Here is an 18,599-nt window from a genome sequence, read left to right as displayed (position 1 = left end):
TTTGGGTTATGCTGATGGGTTATCAGGTATCTGTGTTTTTGTGGGTGTAGTTAGCTTCCTTGTGGTTGGGTTTTCCATCTAGTACTTTCTGTAGCACTGGGTTTGTGGACACATACTGTTTAAGTCTGTTTCATCATGGAATACCTTGTTTTCTCTATCAATGTTGAATGAAAGCTGTGCTGAGTACAGTAGTCTGGACTTGCATCCATGGTCTCAGTATCTGTGGCACATCTATCTAGGACCTTCAGGCTTTCATGGTTTCCATTGAGAAGTTGGGTGTAATTTTTTTAGGTTTACCTTTATATGCTACTTGAACTTTTTCCTTTGCAACTCTTAAGATTTTTTTCTTTATTTTGTATATTATGTGTTTTGATTATTATATGTCAAGGGGATTTTTTTAATCTAGTCTATTTTGTGTTCTGTAAGGTTCTTGTAGCTCCATAAAAATATTCTTTTTTAGGTTTGGAACATTTTCTTCTATAATTTTGTTGAATATATTTTCTGTGCCTTTGAGCTGCACTTCTTATCCTTCTACCCCTATTATTCTTAGGTTTGTTCTTTTCACGGTGTCCCAGATTTTCTGAATATTTTGTGTTAAGAATTTGTTGGATTTAATGCTTTCTTTGACCAATGAGTCTATTTCCTCTATAGTATCCTCAGCACCTGAGATTCTTTCCTCTATCTCTTATATTTTGTTGGATATACTTGTCACTGTAGTTCCTGTTCATTTACCTAGATTTTCCATATATAGAATTCCCTCAGTTTGTGCTTTTGTTATTACCTCCATTTCAGTGTTCAAGTCTTGAACTGTTTCCTTCACCTGTTTGATTGGTTTTTGCTTGGTTTTCTTGGGCTTCTTTGAGGGATTTATTAATTTCTTCCATTTTTTTGTTTGCTTTCTTTTCCATTTCTTTAAGGGAGTTTTTTACTTCCACTTTAAAGGTCTCCATTATTTTCATAAAGTTATGTTATGTTTAAAGTCATTTTTTTCTACTTCTTCTGAGTTAGGATGATCAATTCTTCCTTTTGTGTGGCCACAGGGATCTAAAGCTGTATTTTTAGGTTATTGGAGGAATTCTTTCATTGGCATCTACCCATCTCTTCCTTCAAATAAGGCCAGCAGTGTCTTTGTATCTTGGTCAAATCCTTGCTGTGGCTGTCTGATTATTTGGGAGTTTTTCTTGGTCTGCTCTGTACTTCTCTTCCTTCAAATAAGGCCAGCAGTGTCTTTGTATCTTGGTCAAATCCTTGCTGTGGCTGTCTGATTATTTGGGAGTTTTTCTTGGTCTGCTCTGTACTGTCAATGTCTGTCTCAGAAAGCCTCTGAGGTCTCTATACACCTGCTCTCTTGGTCTTCTCTCCTGGTTTGCTATCTTGGTGCTCTATCTTAATCCCCTCAGTGTTGTAGTCCACTCTTGGTCCCCTCAGGACTATAGCAAGTTCTCAACTCTTAGGTTGGATATGGTTAGTAGCTTGGGGGTTCAAGTGAATGGGTTTGGCTTTGGGGGAAGCTTAGCCACAGAAAACTCCCTACTGACTAACTAGAAAAGTCAAGGGAGTTGGGGAAGGAGCCCAGGGTTTTGTCCTGCTTGGGAGTTCCTTGAAATTTGGGCATCCCACGATGTTGTACATTTTTCTGCTCCCCTTTCTTCCTCTCCCCTCCCCTTCAACCGTCTTATATGTTCCCCATACTTCCAATTTACTCAGGATGTCTTGTCTTTTTCTACTTGCCATGTAAATTAGATCTATGTATGTCTCTCTTAAGTCCTCATTGTTCTCTAGGTTCTCTGGGATTGTGAATTGTAAGCTGGTTTTCTTTCCTTTATGTCTAATAGATACTTATTAGTGAATACATATGGTAGTTGTCTTTCTGGGTCTGGGTTACCTCACTCAATATGATGTTTCTAGATCCATTCATTTGCCTGCAAATTTCAAAATGTCTTTTTTGCTGTGTCTTACTCCATTGTGTAAATGTACCATATTTTCCTTATCGATTCTTTGGTTGAAGGGCATTTAAGTTGTTTGCAGATTCTGGCTATGACAAAGAATGTTGCTATAAACATAGTTCAGAACATGTCCTTGTAGTACAATTGATGATCCTTTGGATATACACCCAAAAGTAGCATTGCTGGGTCTTGAGAAAAGTTGTTTCCTAATTTTCTGAGAAACTGCCATGCTGATAACCAAAGCAACTGTACCAGTATGCACTTCTACCAGCAATGGTGGAGTGTTCCCTTTATGCCATATCCTCTCCAGCATAAGTTGTCATCAGTGTTTTTGATCTTGGCCATTGTTACAGGTGCAAGACCAGAGTTGTTTTGATTTGCATTTCTCTGATGACTAAGATTGTTGAGCCTTTCCTTAAGTATCTTTCAGCCATTTTAGATTCTTCTGATGTTAGTTCTCTATTTAGGTCTGTACTCCATTTTTTTGGATTATTTGTTCTTTTGATGACCAATTTTTTGATTTCTCTGGATATTTTGGAGATCAGTGCTCTCTCTGATGTGGGGTTGGTGAAGATCTTTTTCCATTCTGTAGGCTGCTCTCTTGTCTTGTTGACAATGTCCTCTTCTTTACAGAAACTTATCAATTTCAGAAAGTCTCATTTATTAATTGTTTCTCTCAGTGTCTGTGTTAATGGGTTTATATTTAAATAACATATCTTTTGACTTAAATTTTGAAGTCAAGACACTTTCAAAATATATAGGTTGAATTGATCTAGCAACATTTGTAATCAAATGTCTTTTGGAAGCTGTTGTTTCTTCCTTAGCAGTTAAACAATTCAAACACAACAAAATAACTTGTTGTGTCCAGATTCTCTGTGTATTTATCATCTTTATGTGGCTTTTTAAAATTCTATTTCTTTTATTGACTTTTTTTAATTTTTTGTTCTTTTGAGGCCAAGTTTCTCTGTGTAACCTCAGCTGTCCTGGATCTCATTCTGTACGCCAGGATGGCCACAAGCTCTCAGAGATCCACCTGCCTCTGCCTCCCAGGTACGGGAATTAAAGGTGTGTGCCATGACACAAACTATGCTATTTCTTTTTCGCTGTCTTTCTCTATTATTTTTCTTTTTTCCCCAAAGCCTACATGTAGTTTTAAACACATTGGAAACTGTAAACTTTATTTCATTGAATCTGTTTTTACTATATATCTTTATCTTTTTTCTTAACACATGAGTTTTTAATTTGCTGATAGGGCTATAATTACAGTTGCATATTTGGGGGCTTGCTTCACCCAATTTCTTAGTTTTTTGAGTCTAGATTCATGGCAGAGGTACTGGAGGCAACTGCATTTATTGCCACAACTTGGTAGAGTTTCTAGGTCCGGGCCATCACCAAGAAACCTGATGCTGACTGCTCATAAACACCATTTAAGTGTTTGGTGGCACAACCTCTGAAAAGAGTTGTGAGGTCTTTGTAGCTAATGCTGATTCAGTAAGCCTCTCTTAAAGAAGCCATGCCAATTCTTGCCCCAGCAAACAGAGCATACCAGAGAAAAGATGCTTACCAAGAAGCTATGCTTGACTTTGTTCTTGTCTGTCTAGAATCATTTTTAAAACTTTTCAGGCTTTATTAGGAAATTCTTGCCAAATGTTTGGGCACTATTTATAAACAAATTTTTTGTATTGCCTGATCAAGCCTGATTCAGTCCCAAGGAACACACAGAGGTTTATAATAAATTATCTAGTCTATTTGTCAGGTTTATTATTAACTATCTATTATACTTAAACCATAATTCTTATTTTTGTTTAACCATATGGATTTTTATCTTTTCTAAGGAATACATTATCATCTTGCTTACTCTGTGGCTAGATGGCAACTGACTCTCTGACTTTCCTTTTCCCAGAATTCTCCTAGTCTCATTTCCCCACGCACATATATTTCTTGCCTGATTACTGCCAAATCAGCATTGTATTAAACCAATATGAGTGACAAAACTTTACATTGTTTAAGAGTATTATTCCACAGAAAGGCTATCTTTATAACACATTAGTAACCAAGAAAAAGTCATGATAACTCAAACATTTAGCACACACCCAGAATCTCACCACTCAGGAGGCAGGAGAAATAAATGAAGAACCAGTGACCAGCCTGAGCTACATTTGGAAATGCTATATATATCTCATATATATATGAGATTATTTTATAGATCATAAAAATAGAAACTATTGAACTAGGGAAACAATTCCCAGAAAATCTTCTAATACCTCCCCAACAGTCAGCAGCTAGTATTCCAACATTAAGGGGAGAAAAAAAACAGAGTTCAGTAAAATGGTCATCCATCCATGCTGAAATAGAGTTAGAATTAATGTCAGAAAACAACTGATATGCATGCAGTGGCAACTACTACTTGTCACACCTACTGTCTGGAAGGGGGAGGGAGGAGTGACAGAAGCTCTAGGAAAGCCCCACCCATAGAAAATACATAAAACCTCAGACAGGGCACAGTTAATTCATAAGGTACAAATTGTCTCAAGTACAAGTGAGCTGTTGAATCTATTTACAAACCAACACAAGGATGTGATCAGTAGTATTTAAGATACAGGAGCACCCAATCACATTCAACCCCCACACATTCAGAAATGTCCTGAGTCTTGAATTCATGGCCACCTCTTCCTGACAATCAAGATTTTTTTTTAGCTAGAACCAAGGGTTCTTGTTCCATGGATGAGAGGGTCTGTTTAACACCAGAAAGTAACTAGAAAGTAACTCTAAGTCTACAAATCCTGTGAACGGTTCAGGTTTCAAAGGTGTGTTTCTAGAGCAGCTCAACAGATGATTCAGAAAGCCAAGCATCCTTGTCAACTGGTGGCTAGAGCAGCTGTTGGAACTGGAGCTTCAGTTAATGCTGGATCTTCAGTTACTGCATGGGACAGTCAGAGATAGAGTTGTTTCGGGTTAATCAGGCTCTGAAGCTGCAGATGGATCTTGAAAATCAGGCAGGTTCCTCTGGAGACTATATCTGACACCCTCCCAGGTCTGGTCACCATAGAGAAAAGTTTCCAGGCTGTGGTTCACTTTGGGGATAGAGCTCAGAGAAATGTGCCGGAGATATGGAGTCTACACTGACAGAGAAAGGTTCACTTGAGTGACCACAGGAACAGATTGACCTAGCAGCTGTTTTAGATTTTCCACTTATCTCTGGCAATCATTACAGAACATTCTGGAAAATCTTTTGTTTGTAATTATGTCTTGGTTCCTGAACTAGGTCTGCAAAACAAACAAACAAACAAAAAGACAGTGGAAGACCTGAGTGCCCCAGATTTTGCCATAAGATGAAGATGCTGAATGGAAAAAAGCATGTTTATATCAATACCTACACACACATACACACACACACACACACACACACACACACACACACACACACACACACATGAGTGAGAGGGGGGGGTCTGGAGCTCTTGATGCTAAGAAATAGGTAGGAAGGAAAGATGAATAGGACTTGACCCAAAAGGCTAGGGAAGCTTCAGCTAGAAAATCTCGGGGTTTTACTTGTATCTCTGATATCTAGGTCCCTAATACTCTATTGAGACATTAATGTGGATCCATTTTGTTACCCCATTGAAGAAGAAATCTACTACAGCCTCAGATGCACATTTGTTCACCATCCCCAACTGTCCCAAGCTGCCTCAAACACAGTAGATATGTACATGGTGGGACATTATAAATGTTCAGATGACTTATGAAGGATATCTATTCCAGAAGCAGGAGAGAGGGACTAGAGACAGACCAGGGTTTGGTACTCCATCACTCAAACTTTCATACAATTTCCACATGTTTCTCCAGGCTAGAGTACATTCGAGAATCAAAATATTTTTGCAGAAGGAGCTTTTGTTCTTAGTTGTACACACTATGCTACTTTTACTGTTTCCTGGAACCTTTGTAAAAACTTTCCAAGTGCTCAACTCAGAATACATTCACACACAAACAGAACTAAATGGACTCAGTATGTTATAAGAACTTGTGATTATATGCTTGTATCAATGTAAATTAAAGAACATATAAATAGGGAAATAAAGTGATGGTTGGATGGGGAGAGGGAGGGGGTTTGGAGTCATATATGTAGCTAAGGAAATATGAGTTTCTGAAAAGATAACCACTATTTAAAAAAGAAATTGCATGTTGCAACATTTTGTATGATCTCTATAATTTTTTTCACACATTTGAAACCACCCTGAAAGCTAAATTGAATTAGAAAGCATGCCATAAGTCCCATTTCTACGACCTAGCACTTATTATTAAGTTTCTAGTTTGGAGTCATGAACTCAGGCTCAGAAATGCCAAATAGTGATCTCTGTATGAGTTTACAATTGCTTAATACAACAACCTTTGACAGATTGTTACAATATCTCTTTCTTCATCTCAGTAGTTAGTTTTGTAATGAACTGTTAATGATTTCTTTTCGCTGTACTATAAATGTTATCTCTCAAGATTAGCTGGAAGCTGTACAGGTTGCTAAAAGTGGAATCATAACAGTACCCACAAAGAGCTCTTTGCCTTGTCAGACTACCTTTGGCTTGAAGGAATACCTTTCCCTGCATTAGGGATTGAAAAAGAAATACTTGAAAAAAATCAGTGATAAGTTTGTGGTTAGAGGTGAAGACACAGTCATACTGACTTACTCTAAATCCGGTAAGAACGATTTGTAAGAATGATCTTGAACTGTATAAGGAATGTTGGGATTTTGATCCTCATTAATTTAGGCAATGAGTGGAGTGTTCTATATATCAGATGTTAAAAATGCTTTGTGGGTAAGGAGAGCTGTGTGTCAGCACATTTACACTCAGAGAAAGACTTCTAGCCTGTTATGTGTGGTCGAAAATCAATTAAGGCAAGAGAGCAATGTTGCCTTATCCTCTCTTAGGATTAATTGGGGGTGGGTTGGGAGGGTGTGTGGAGGTAACGGTAGGAGGGGAGGGAGTAGGAATTCAGGTTGGTATTTTTTAAAAAAAAAAAGTCTAATATTTTTTTGAAAAAAGAAAGAAAAAAGAGAGAGCAAAGTCAATGGATCCTAAGGCAGACTCTGGCATTGTTGTGTCTCTGTGTGGAAGAATGAGTGAAAGAGGGAGAATGATGAGAATAAACAAAAGAAATAACATCAAGAGGAAAAAGACATGGATATAGGAATATGTGGCAGAGAGTAAAATGTCATGTAGAAAATTACCAAGGTACAGGTTGCAGAAAGAGTCTCAAACTCAAGGAACCAAAAAAGAGGCATCATGACTTTTGAGGAAGGAATGTTTGCTGGGTAAAAGAAGCATTGACCATTAGGAAAGTAATAGGTGGCTGACAAGGAATGTGCAATAACTTGGAAAATGAAGGACAGTGTAATTCAGAATAAAGATTCAGACAATAGCCTAGGGAAGAAAGGTTGATAAATATCCACTGACAAATGAGCATGCAAACATGGATAGAGTGAGTGTGTTAAATAGACAAGAGGGCATTTATTTACCTTAAGGACAAGCAGTACTCATAGACACACTGCAGGTGGATGCATCTCAAGTGCATTGTATTAAAAGAAGGGAGTTCGTCCAGAATTTTTACTAGTTAACTAGAACAGATTTTATAACTTCATCCCTGTAAATTATCTGGGATATTCAAATTCACTGCACCAGAATGTAGACTGATGATGACTCAGGACTGCTGGGAAGATTCAGGAGGCAGGTGAAGGATACTGAGTATAATCTCAGTTTTTTCAAGTGAAGCATTGGGGATGTGCTAGATCAATATACTTTGTGCTAACACCATGTAGACAATGTGAACACCACAGGTCTGTGTACTTGGAAACAGATGTACTGTAAATAGTGCATATTCTTCTTGACGCTTTTTAACAAATAATGTTGAAATTACTGACCATCAATTTTTCTTCTTGTTCAGGAACTAACTGGCTGATTGAGATTGTCTGCTTGATTCAGACCAAGGGGAATCCCAAGTGGATTCAATCTGCGTCTGCTACGGACCGGCTCAGGGGAGCCACTCAGACCGTAAGGGAATCAGGGCGAAGGCACAGGAGAAATCAGGATACAGCGAGGAAAGTGGCACACAGACACTCTCAATGTTGAGATATGCTGTTGTGATTTACTTACTTCAGTGCAGGATTATATATTTCTTTTTACAATCAAAGAACTTGGCAAAGGCATACATCATCAAATCATAAAACAGAAAAGGACAGCATGAAACAGTTTACAAAAAGAATCTTTGAAGATGCTTTGACTTGGGCACAAGGACTTCTGCTCTCTCACACTTTACAAAACAAACTCTCTCCTCTTGCCTTCAAAGAGATCACTGCCCTTGAGCTAGACCATCTTTATCAGCTTGCAGTTGGCTGGTTGGTTTGAGCTAAGTGCCTGGGTGAGAAAGAAAAAGGCTACTATCTCCCTGGGAAAGCTTTCTGCTAGGAAAATTCTAATACATAGTCTTGAATCTCTCTAAAGTTTACTTTATATTACTAACTTCAACTCTCCTCCCTTCTCAATTCTCAGGCTCAGATATTGTCAGCTTAGGCTAGGTCTTTTTCTTCCCATAAGAAAGGTTTCATAGGCCTTCTATTTACAGCTGTTCATATTTCTCAGGCAAATGCCTAAAGCTTCTAAGGTTTTTCCTAGTAAAATTAACTCCTTTTGTTCCACATCAAGGAATTGTCCTAATGATGATTCTGGCAATTCCCAGAACTGGCTACTTTTTTAAGGCTTTAATTAATAGCGGAGCAGAATTCAAAAATGTCCTTAGCAGTCTTGTTTGTATCCGCAACTGCCTGGAATAGTCTGATCTGTTAGCAATATGCAAAAATCACAAAGAACACACAGACAAGGGGAAAAGACAGACATATGGCTCCAAGGACAGCCAGGTCGAGTCAGTACTAATGGCGACTCAGGTAGCATTACACCACAACTGATTGCCAAGGGACCGACTGGAACACACAGCTCCTAGAAGCACAAATCCCACTCCTACCGGCAATATTTGCCCATCCAGTCAGCATTTCTGCTACACTGGTGAGACAGCCGTGGATGTAGCATGCGCCCATCTGGGAATGCTCTCCCTGGATAGAGTATAAAGAAGGACATCAAATTTTAATCAGTCAGGAGGGACCACGCCTCATCAGCTCTCATCTTCCCTTCCATCTTTTCCCCAAGTTCCCTTCAGTTCCAAGGCCAATGTCAGTATCCAGTGATTGAGAAATCCTTGGTCAAATGATTATTCTGCCCTGACAGACCCTGGAACTCTTGTTTAAATGGTCTCTGATTTTGTAGGTTGAGGTAGAAAAGCTGGGATTCGCATGCACTAGGTGATATTGATGTGTTCCTTCCTCAGACTAAATCAAAGTACCATGATGTCACTCACCACACAGTGATCCTGGCAGGTATATGGCAGAAAGTAGAACAACACATTAGAGCATCAAGGAACTACATATACAGGTCAAATAGAGTTAAAATTATAGTGTACAATAGATATTACTGTTTTGCTGTCACCAAAGTAATTAATTAATTAACTAATTTATTAGCTAATCTTCTTCTATATATACCCCATGCACAGTTAGTGAATCACCCAACACAGACTACGTAATAGGTGAAGCAGCATTTTGCTGGGTCTAGTTGTCCATTGAAATCAATAACAACAAGAATCACCCATGTTCCTGATAAAGGAACTACATAAAAGATCAGAAAAATTCAGGCTCTGAACTATTATGCCTTCTTGTTAGTAAGAATGTTTACTGGAAGTCCCTCACCCACAAAACCTAATATTATTTTATGTTTAAGCTATGAAAACACTCTTAGAAAAATTATCTCTTACAAATATCACAATTAAGTTGTGACCATTCAAAAAATATGTGTTTGTATCTTATCTAAATTTGGCAAATTCTTGGCTGGAGAAATTGAGGCATAAAGAGATAAATTCTAGAATAATGTCACAAAGACATTGGTTAAAATATAAGTATCCTTTTATGAAAATTATTTATTTTTAATTTATTTCTTTTATTTTTGATATTACAGTTTAATTATATACCTCACTCCCCCATCTTCTTCCTCCACACTCATTCATATAACCCTCCTTTTTCTCTTTCAAATTTATGGTTGCTTTTTCAATTGATTGTTGTTATTTATGTATATTTATACATATCTACATATTTATAAATACTTAAGTACAATCAGTTCTGTCTCTACAATGTTCCTTGTCTGCATGTTTTCTGGGATGAGAATTCAGCATTATGAGACCAATGGTTATGTTTTTCCCAAAGGAAATTGCTTTTCCGACTCTCTTCATTTCTTAGTTTCCTGTAGGTCTTTGTTTTCATCATTTTATAATGGCACATTGGCTTTAAGCTGTGCACCATGATTGTTTTGAGGGTTATATTTGGTAGTTTTAGTTACAGAAACCAAAACGTGTGTCATATCACAGATTGATTGAGCACAGTACTCAATATTTTCTGGAGTTAAGATGTTCTTTCACAGCAGATGGATGATCTTTTACACTGTGGGATACTGTGTTTTTTTTTTACAACTAGAGAATCAGTGTGGATTTTTATGATTGTTTTTATTTTTTACAGTATTAGTGACCTCAGTCATTTTGCTGTTACATAGTTGTAAATCAAATTAAAGTATGAAAGAGGATCCTGATTATATTGTACTTAAGTATGGTTTTTCCAAATAAAATTCATCAATGTTTTTAGAAACTTTATGGATATTTGATTGCCATTTCATATAAATTGTACCAGATAAAAGGTGAAGAATGACTATATTGACCTTCATTCATGTTTTTTTTTCTATTTTAGATGATCTATGTCATCAGAAATTCCAGAGATGTTCTTGTGTCTGGTTATTTTTTCTTGGATAAGACAAACCTTATTAAGAATCTAGAATCCCTGAAAACTTATTTTGAATGGTTCCTCAAAGGAAATGGTGAGTGTCCTATTAAATATAGGAGTTGCTAGATGCTCAAAACCATTTTTAAAGACAAGATGAGATATAGTTTGGCTAGTCCTGAACTCTCAAATAGTCATGGGTGGCCTAGAAGATCAGCTCCTCCTGCATCCACCTCTTGTGTTTTAGGACAACAAGAACCTACTACCATATTCTGTTTATTTAATACTGGGGCTCAAAACCACAAAGCCACACATGTTATCTAACTGGACTACATCCCAGCCTTTAGTATATTCTGTAATCTTCAGCTGACACCATCTTGTCCCTCAAAACACAAATGATCTGTGGCTCCTAGACTCATCACCATCTTAAACCTGATGGTGTAGACTTCCTCTTCTCACACACCACTGCATAACAGAGCACAAACACAGCTTGTCCCATGAAACATCATCATTTAAAGAGTCTGGTCTTTCCAGTACTAAGGCAGGTATTATCTTATGTGGTGAAGGAATTAGAAATGACCCACATATACATTTGAACACGTGTTTTCCAGTGGATGGCATTTCAAATTTATGAGGCACAAACTTCCAGGAAGTAATACATCATTGAGTGTGGGATTTGAGAGGATATAAATTCCTTTTCAATTGGCTCATTTATCAATTATCATAACTTCAGTTTCCCCTCTCTCTTCTCATCTATTCACTTATCCTACCTATCTCCTTACTCTACCTTCTAATATACTTCTCCTCTGTTCAGAAAGTGACAGGCCTCAGCAGAGTGTCAATATAGAATGACATATCAAGTTGAGGTAGGACTAAACTCCTCACCTTATATTAAGACTGGGCAAGGCAACCCACTATGAGGATTAGGTTTCTAAATGTCACCCAAAGCAATAGGGACAGGTCCAACTTCTGTAACTAGGAATCCAAGTAAATCAAGCTACATAGTGTCAAACATAAGAGAGGCCTTAAGTCAGTTCCATGCAGTCTCTCTGTCAGCCCATAAGCCTCCTATAAGCCCATGTAAGTCATTTCTGTGGATTTTCTTGTGATAATCTTGAACCACCTGGCTCATCTAATCCATCTCTCTTTCTTCAGCTGGATTCCCACAGTTAAGCCCAGTGCTTTGCTGTAGGTCTCTGCATCTGTTTCCATCCATCATTGGATGATGACAGGGTGGGCTGTTCTCATCCTGATTGCAAGAAATGGCCAGTTCAGGCTATCTATCCACTATAGCCAGTCCTTGCTTTGAACATCCTTGTAGAAACACACGAGTTTCCCTAGCAGTAGGTTTCTATCTAACCCTAAAATACCCCCCATCAAAATGTATTTCAAAAACTCTGCCATTCCATATATTCTCCCAGTAAAATTCGTCATGTTCCCACTCCTGCCAGCACCAGTCAACTCAAGAGATTTCTTGTATTTTCCCCATTTTAGGGACATAACCCTTTTTGCAATCCTTGCTACCTTGCCTCTCTGGGACTGTCGATTGTAGCATGGTTATCCTTTATTTTACAGATAATATTCACTTATGAGTACAAACAACCAAAATTTGCCTTTCTGAGTCTGGGTTACCTCACTCAGGATGATATTTTTGTTCCATCCATTTGCTTTCAAATTTTCTGATGCCATTGTTTTTAATATGTCAATAACATTCCATTAAGTAAATGGACCAAATGTTCTCTATCCAGTCTTTGGTTGAGGGGCACTTAGGTTGTTTTCAGGTTCTGGCCATTATGAAAAATGCTGCTATGAACAATGGGCGAGAGTACTGAAAAGGTAGGGTATTTCTGGGCCTGGTAAAAACCTTGCACAAGAGAAACTCCAAAGAATCTACAAGGAAGATTTCAGCTTAGGCTCATAACAATGTCAGATATGTAGCCTGAACTGACCATCTCCTGTGACCAGACTGGTTCGTAGCCCAACAGTAATCAGAGTGTCATCATCAAGTAACAGATGGGAACAGATGCAGACCCATAGCCAAACATTAGGTGGAGTTCAGGGAATCCTGCAGAAAACGATGAGAAAGGATTATAGGTGCCAGAAGGGTTAAGGACACCAGAAGAAAACTCACAGAATCAACCTGGTCTCATAGGGGCTCACAGACATAGAACTGGAAACCAGGGTGCCTACAGGGAATTGACATAGACCCTCTTCATATATGTTACAGTTTTGTAGATTGGCTCTCTTATGGAACTGAAAACTGATAACTTCTTATGGAATGTCTTTGACTCTTTTACTGGTTTTGGGGACCCTGCTCCTTGTACTGGGTCACCTTATCCATCTTTAATACATGGGGAGATGCATAGTCTACTACAACTTGATATGCAATGTTTTGTTGATATTCATGGGATACCCTCCCTTTCCTAAACAGAAATGGAGAAGGAATGCTTCAGATGATACTAGAGGAGGTGTGAGGGTGAGGGATGGGAGGATATGAGTGAGGAAAAACTGAGGCTGCAATGTAAAAGAAAGATAAATAGACTTATTTTTAAAACAAAGGAAAACAAACAAAAAAATCAAACTATTTCATCCATCCCTCTGGACAATGACCTGCTCCTCCATCAATGCCAGTATTCCCTCATACCCATCACAACTGCCATGTCTCCAGTTCCAGCATACTTGCACTACTTTGCTACTCCATCATTCTCACCTTTCCATAGCATAAGATATGTCATGAAATATACCCTTTGGCCTAAACAGCATTACTTACAAATATTCATTGCAATGAGCTGTGCTCGGAATCAGGGTCTCTGGCTTCTGCTACACCATCAATACTGGACCCTCATCTAGACTTGTATGAGGATATTATTGGATATCTTGGATATTCTATTATTGCTTAGACTCATGTTGACCCTGTGGCTATGGTTCCACAGGGATTGTCCTTTCCACCTTCTCAAGAAGCTTACTGATAGTGTATATGTTGATGTAAACCACTCAAGGCCCTGGATCTGGACCTCAGTGGTAGTGGAGTTGTTCAGTCCTGGTCTTTGCTGTGCCTTCTCCTAATCCACAGGTAGCAGGCAATGGCCAGGGCCAGGCCTGATTAAATTTAGGTTTTATTTTCTGTGTAGAAGTGTTTTTGCTTGCATGTATTTGTCTTTGCTGTATATGTGTCTGATGCCCACAGAGGCTGAAAGAGTACATTGGCAACTATCATGTAGATACCGAAAATATAATCCTAGTCCTGTAGAACAGTGAATGCTTTTAAATGCTGAGCTTCTCCCCACCCTTACCTGTTTACTTTTTAAATGTCATCTTATTTTAATTTTAGTATTTTTATATATATTGAAATTCATCCATATGTTTTAGATTTTTACAGTTTGGTGTAATGTCTTAAGGTAAACTAATAATTTTCTGAAATTCACGGGTGATTGTAATGATGACTCCATTTTCATGTCTTATTGTATTAGTTCTGGTAACTGTTCTTCCCTTTTTTTAGTTTATCTAAAGTTTTTCAATATTGTTTACATTTTCAAAGAATCACACTTGTTTCATTGACTCTCTGGTTTGTTTTGCTGTTGGGCTGTTTTCAAATTATTTATTTCATTAATGTCTGTGCTTACTTTACAGCTACTGATTTTGCATTTGACTTGTTCTTTTTCCCGAGAGCCCTAAGGTGAATCATTAATTTATTAGACATCTCACTGATTTCTTAATGTAGGTATATTGACATTTAAACATCTCTCTTAGGTCTGCTTACATTGCAATTCACAGATTAAAGTATGTTGGGTTTTAATTTTCATTTTATTGTAAGAACCTTTTTACTCTTAATTTCTTCAAAGACACATTCACAATCATGTTGTGAGTTAGCTAATGCCCATGAGTTCATTTACCTTCTAGATTTTATCATGTTGTTTATGTATAGTCATTTTATTCCTGTCAGGTAGAATATAAAGAATTTTTTCACTCTCCCCATATTTGTGAAGATACTTTTTAGAGAATGTTCCGCGAGCTGCTGTATATTCTACAGTGTTTGGATACAGTATTCTGTAGCTGTTCTTTAGGGCCATTTTATCTGTGATGTCATTTAATTCTATATACTTTCTATTGAGAAGATGGGTTAATTGTTGAAAGTGAAACTACAATGACACAGATGGTAGCCTGTGGCCTTTCATGTAGTGTTTTCTGTGTGCACATGTGTTTGAAATTGTATAGTTCTCTCCTTGAAGTCTTCCTTTAATCAATACGAAGTGTTATTTATTATTTCTCACTAGATTTTGTTTCAAGTCTATTTTCTCAGATTAGATTAGCAACACTCACTTGTTTTCTAGCTCCGTTTGCCTGGAACAACTTTATTCATCATTTCATTGTAAGGTTCCATGTGTTTTTCTGATGAAGTATAACACATATATACTTTCTAATTTTTTTCCAATCTCTTTGTCTGTGATACTTCATTAGAAATTGACACTACTATTCAGTAACTAATGGAAGATGTCTGCTAATTCCTGTCATTTTGATGATAATGCCAAGGTGCTCAAGCTGTTTTCATTTTATTTCTTGTTTGACTGTTTTTCTACTTTGCTTTATGATCTCTGTGATAAAAACATTCTTGTCAGAAGCAATGTAGGGGAAAAAGTGTTTATCTGGCTTGTACTTTCAGGTCTCAATCTGTCTATGGACAAAGTCAGAGCAGTATCTTCAGAAGGAAATAAAGCAGAAACCATTTTACTAATCTGCTTGATAACTTCTTCAGTGTCTCATGCTCAATTAGTTTTCTCATACAGTCCAGTCCCAGCCACCTGTGCTGTGTGTCATACCATACCAATCATTAATCAAAACTATAATTCAAGCATGTGGCCACATGCCAATTGGATAGGGACAATATCTTAACTGGGAATTTCTCAGATAATTCCAAGTTGTATCAAATAGATGGCTGAAGCTAACTTATACTTGTTGAAGTGTTATAAATAGAACTATTTTTCCTCTTTGGTCTAAAAGGCTCCTATAATGATATTGTTGTGTTAACATTAAAAGCTACTAAACACAACATCTCTTTTCTTATCTATGGGATATAGTATGAAAACGTTTTCTATACCTATGAAGCTTGCATTTCATTTTTTCATAGAATGGCAGATATCTTGTAATTCCCACTCCTGCCTTCTTATTATGCTAACTTTGTTCTTATTAAATTGTCCCAAGTCCCCCATCTTGCCTTAATACTGTGATATTTTTTCCTTTAAAAATATTTTTTTATTATGATCTGGTGTGTCTGAGTGTGTGTCAACCCCATTGGAGACTGGAGAAGGGAGATAATATTACTTGAATAGGCAGGAAGTACAATCAAGCAGCTTCCAAAATGTACAGTAGATGATGGAGACAACCAGCTGCCTAAACAATCACTCAAAGTCTCATTTGCAATGCTGAAGCAATCAACTACTCTAGGCTAAGGCCTAGAGTAACTGAAAGACCATTTTCAGAGGCAGGAAAATTTTCAGACCTGTCTTACCCTGTCTTGGCAAGGATTGGCAGTCTTTTTTCTTGTATCCTGTTGGGTCAAGTCTGGACATTGTGCACTTTGTCAGTGGTCAAGGCATGGGCAAAAACCCAGTTGTGCCAAGAAGAAAACAAACTCCAAGTGGAGTGTCTTTGGTGCTCAATACTCTCTCTGGAATAGATCAATGCTGCCAAGAGCCATCATGTCTCACACTGTGAAAATCCTAAATTATTTAAATGGCATGTTCTACAGATCTTTGAAGTGGTTAAATATCACCTATCTATGTTGATAGATACAATACATCTCTATGTATCTGAAGAACCTGATTAGTTTAACTATAAGTATGACAAACATGGATGACTACTGACCTATAATATTTGATACCTGCATAACCTAAAGACTAAGACTTCATATTAGAATATTAAACAATCTTTAAACAACTGTGCAACAAATGAGTACAATGACCTCAAAATGTAAACAATGTATAAATATCTTGATCACAGGTATAAATATATAGTGCAATATGATAAATATATTCTAAAATTGTATCAATACACAGAATGTCTTAAACAGAGGTAGAAACTTGCATGTATACAATCAGACAAAATAACTTTGCATATGTATACAAATATACAGCTAAATATACAGGTAAGCAGAAATCAGAGCATATTCAATATAACAAATAGAATTTGAAATTATATCAATATAAAAAATCTATACAAATGTAAATTGTCCATAAATAATAGTTCACAAGTATTCACTCTATTACTCACTTTTATTATTATTAGTGTTAGTTTCATCCCAACTCGAACCCTATATAAGTAATAATCTTCCCAAAAATGGTGTCCCTAACCTAAGGACAAACTTTGTTGGGAGAGGAGATGTCATCTTCTAGAATTGCTTACAGCTGTGATGGGAATGATATTCTTTCTATGGGATCGTGTAAGAGTAAAATGACAGTTTAAGTTTCAAGATTACTATTTTGTATAATTGCAAATGGTCTCTGAGTAGTCGATAGGGTTTTTTTTTTAAGTTCTTATTTAGAGTTCTGACCAAAATGTTGTAAGAAGGCTCACCATTTCCGCAGCCGTTCCCCAAAAATCTGTCTCATAGTAGCACTATCAGCATCATGAGGTCATAATTAACCAGGTGGAGTCATTGTTGTGGACACCATCTTATACCAGGAAGTTTCAAAGATTACTACAGGAAAATCTACGGCTCATTGTTGAAAACTTAAACATTATTCATATAGACATATATTCAATGAAAGATACAATACAGATAAAATGGGCATGAAGAAGAGTAAAATATTCCTTCAAATCCATGTTCTTTCTGTCCCATACCAGATGGCTCCTGACATGGGACAAAAATTCTGATTTTTTGCAACATGAAATTTGCAAAATTTTTGCAAATTTTGATCTTTTAGCAACATGCTTGTATTTCTAGATGGATAGTGATTGTTCTACTCCAAGGCCAGCTCTTATTTTTAATTAGAGATATATACATGTCCAGATAATCAAATTTTACCATGCAAATGATAATTCAGATTTCTCTTTGCTTAGAGATTTCTTTCTGCATAGCTATCTTTTCATCTTTAGGCATTCAGATGTCCAAGGTCTCTTGATTCTACGAAGATGAGTATTTTCCTGTAAAGACAAGAACAGAACTCTGCCTCAATCCTTATGAAGCTTCCTTATGATTGTCACCTCTGTGAATGAGCTGTCATTTCTCTTTCTCAAGAGGTTTCTCTTTTTCAAATCAAATCTTTATCAATTTTGATGGTATCCATAGCTTTTCCTCTCCTGTGGAAACAAGTGCAAAACCACTTCCCCAACGTATCACCTCCCCTGGTTTCCATTGTGAGGTCAGTACATCCTTGAAATATACCAGCTGATTTAATTCAGAAGTTTTTTCTATTATCCGATGTCTCTCTGCTGCTGTTATTCATTTCTCACTAGTGTTAAGAAAACTCAAGGTTAATAAAGCATTAGGGAATGTGTTTCTTGGGGTATTTTCCACCCTTTTCTGTTTGTTTAGCATAACCTTTGTAGTTCGATTGTAGAAGGAAGGCTGCTTGCTTGTCCCAGCTACCCAGAAATGAAATAATTACACAGAAACAATATTAATTAAACCACTGCTTGGCCCATTAGCTCCAGCTTCTTATTGGCTGACTCTTACGTTCTTAATGTCCTACATTCTTAAAACATTTTAAATGCCATATTCTGTTGTCTTTGAAATGTTTGAAGAATACATATCTATCTGAAATACATCTCTGTACATCTAGAAAGTATAACTAACA

The 18,599-nt window shown here is 37.1% G+C and overlaps 1 pseudogene; it reads left to right on the top strand.

The window, feature by feature from the left end:
• LOC148123426 (sulfotransferase 2A1-like) overlaps window positions 1–18,599 on the top strand; it is a 42,003-nt pseudogene that overhangs the window by 11,336 nt on the left and 12,068 nt on the right.

This window comes from Myodes glareolus, chromosome 1 (genome assembly GCF_982192425.1).
Source record: "Myodes glareolus chromosome 1, mMyoGla1.1, whole genome shotgun sequence".
Lineage (NCBI taxonomy): Eukaryota > Metazoa > Chordata > Mammalia > Rodentia > Cricetidae > Myodes > Myodes glareolus.
The sequence above is the reverse complement of the archived record's forward strand: the minus strand, read 5'-3'. Positions and strand labels throughout refer to the sequence as shown.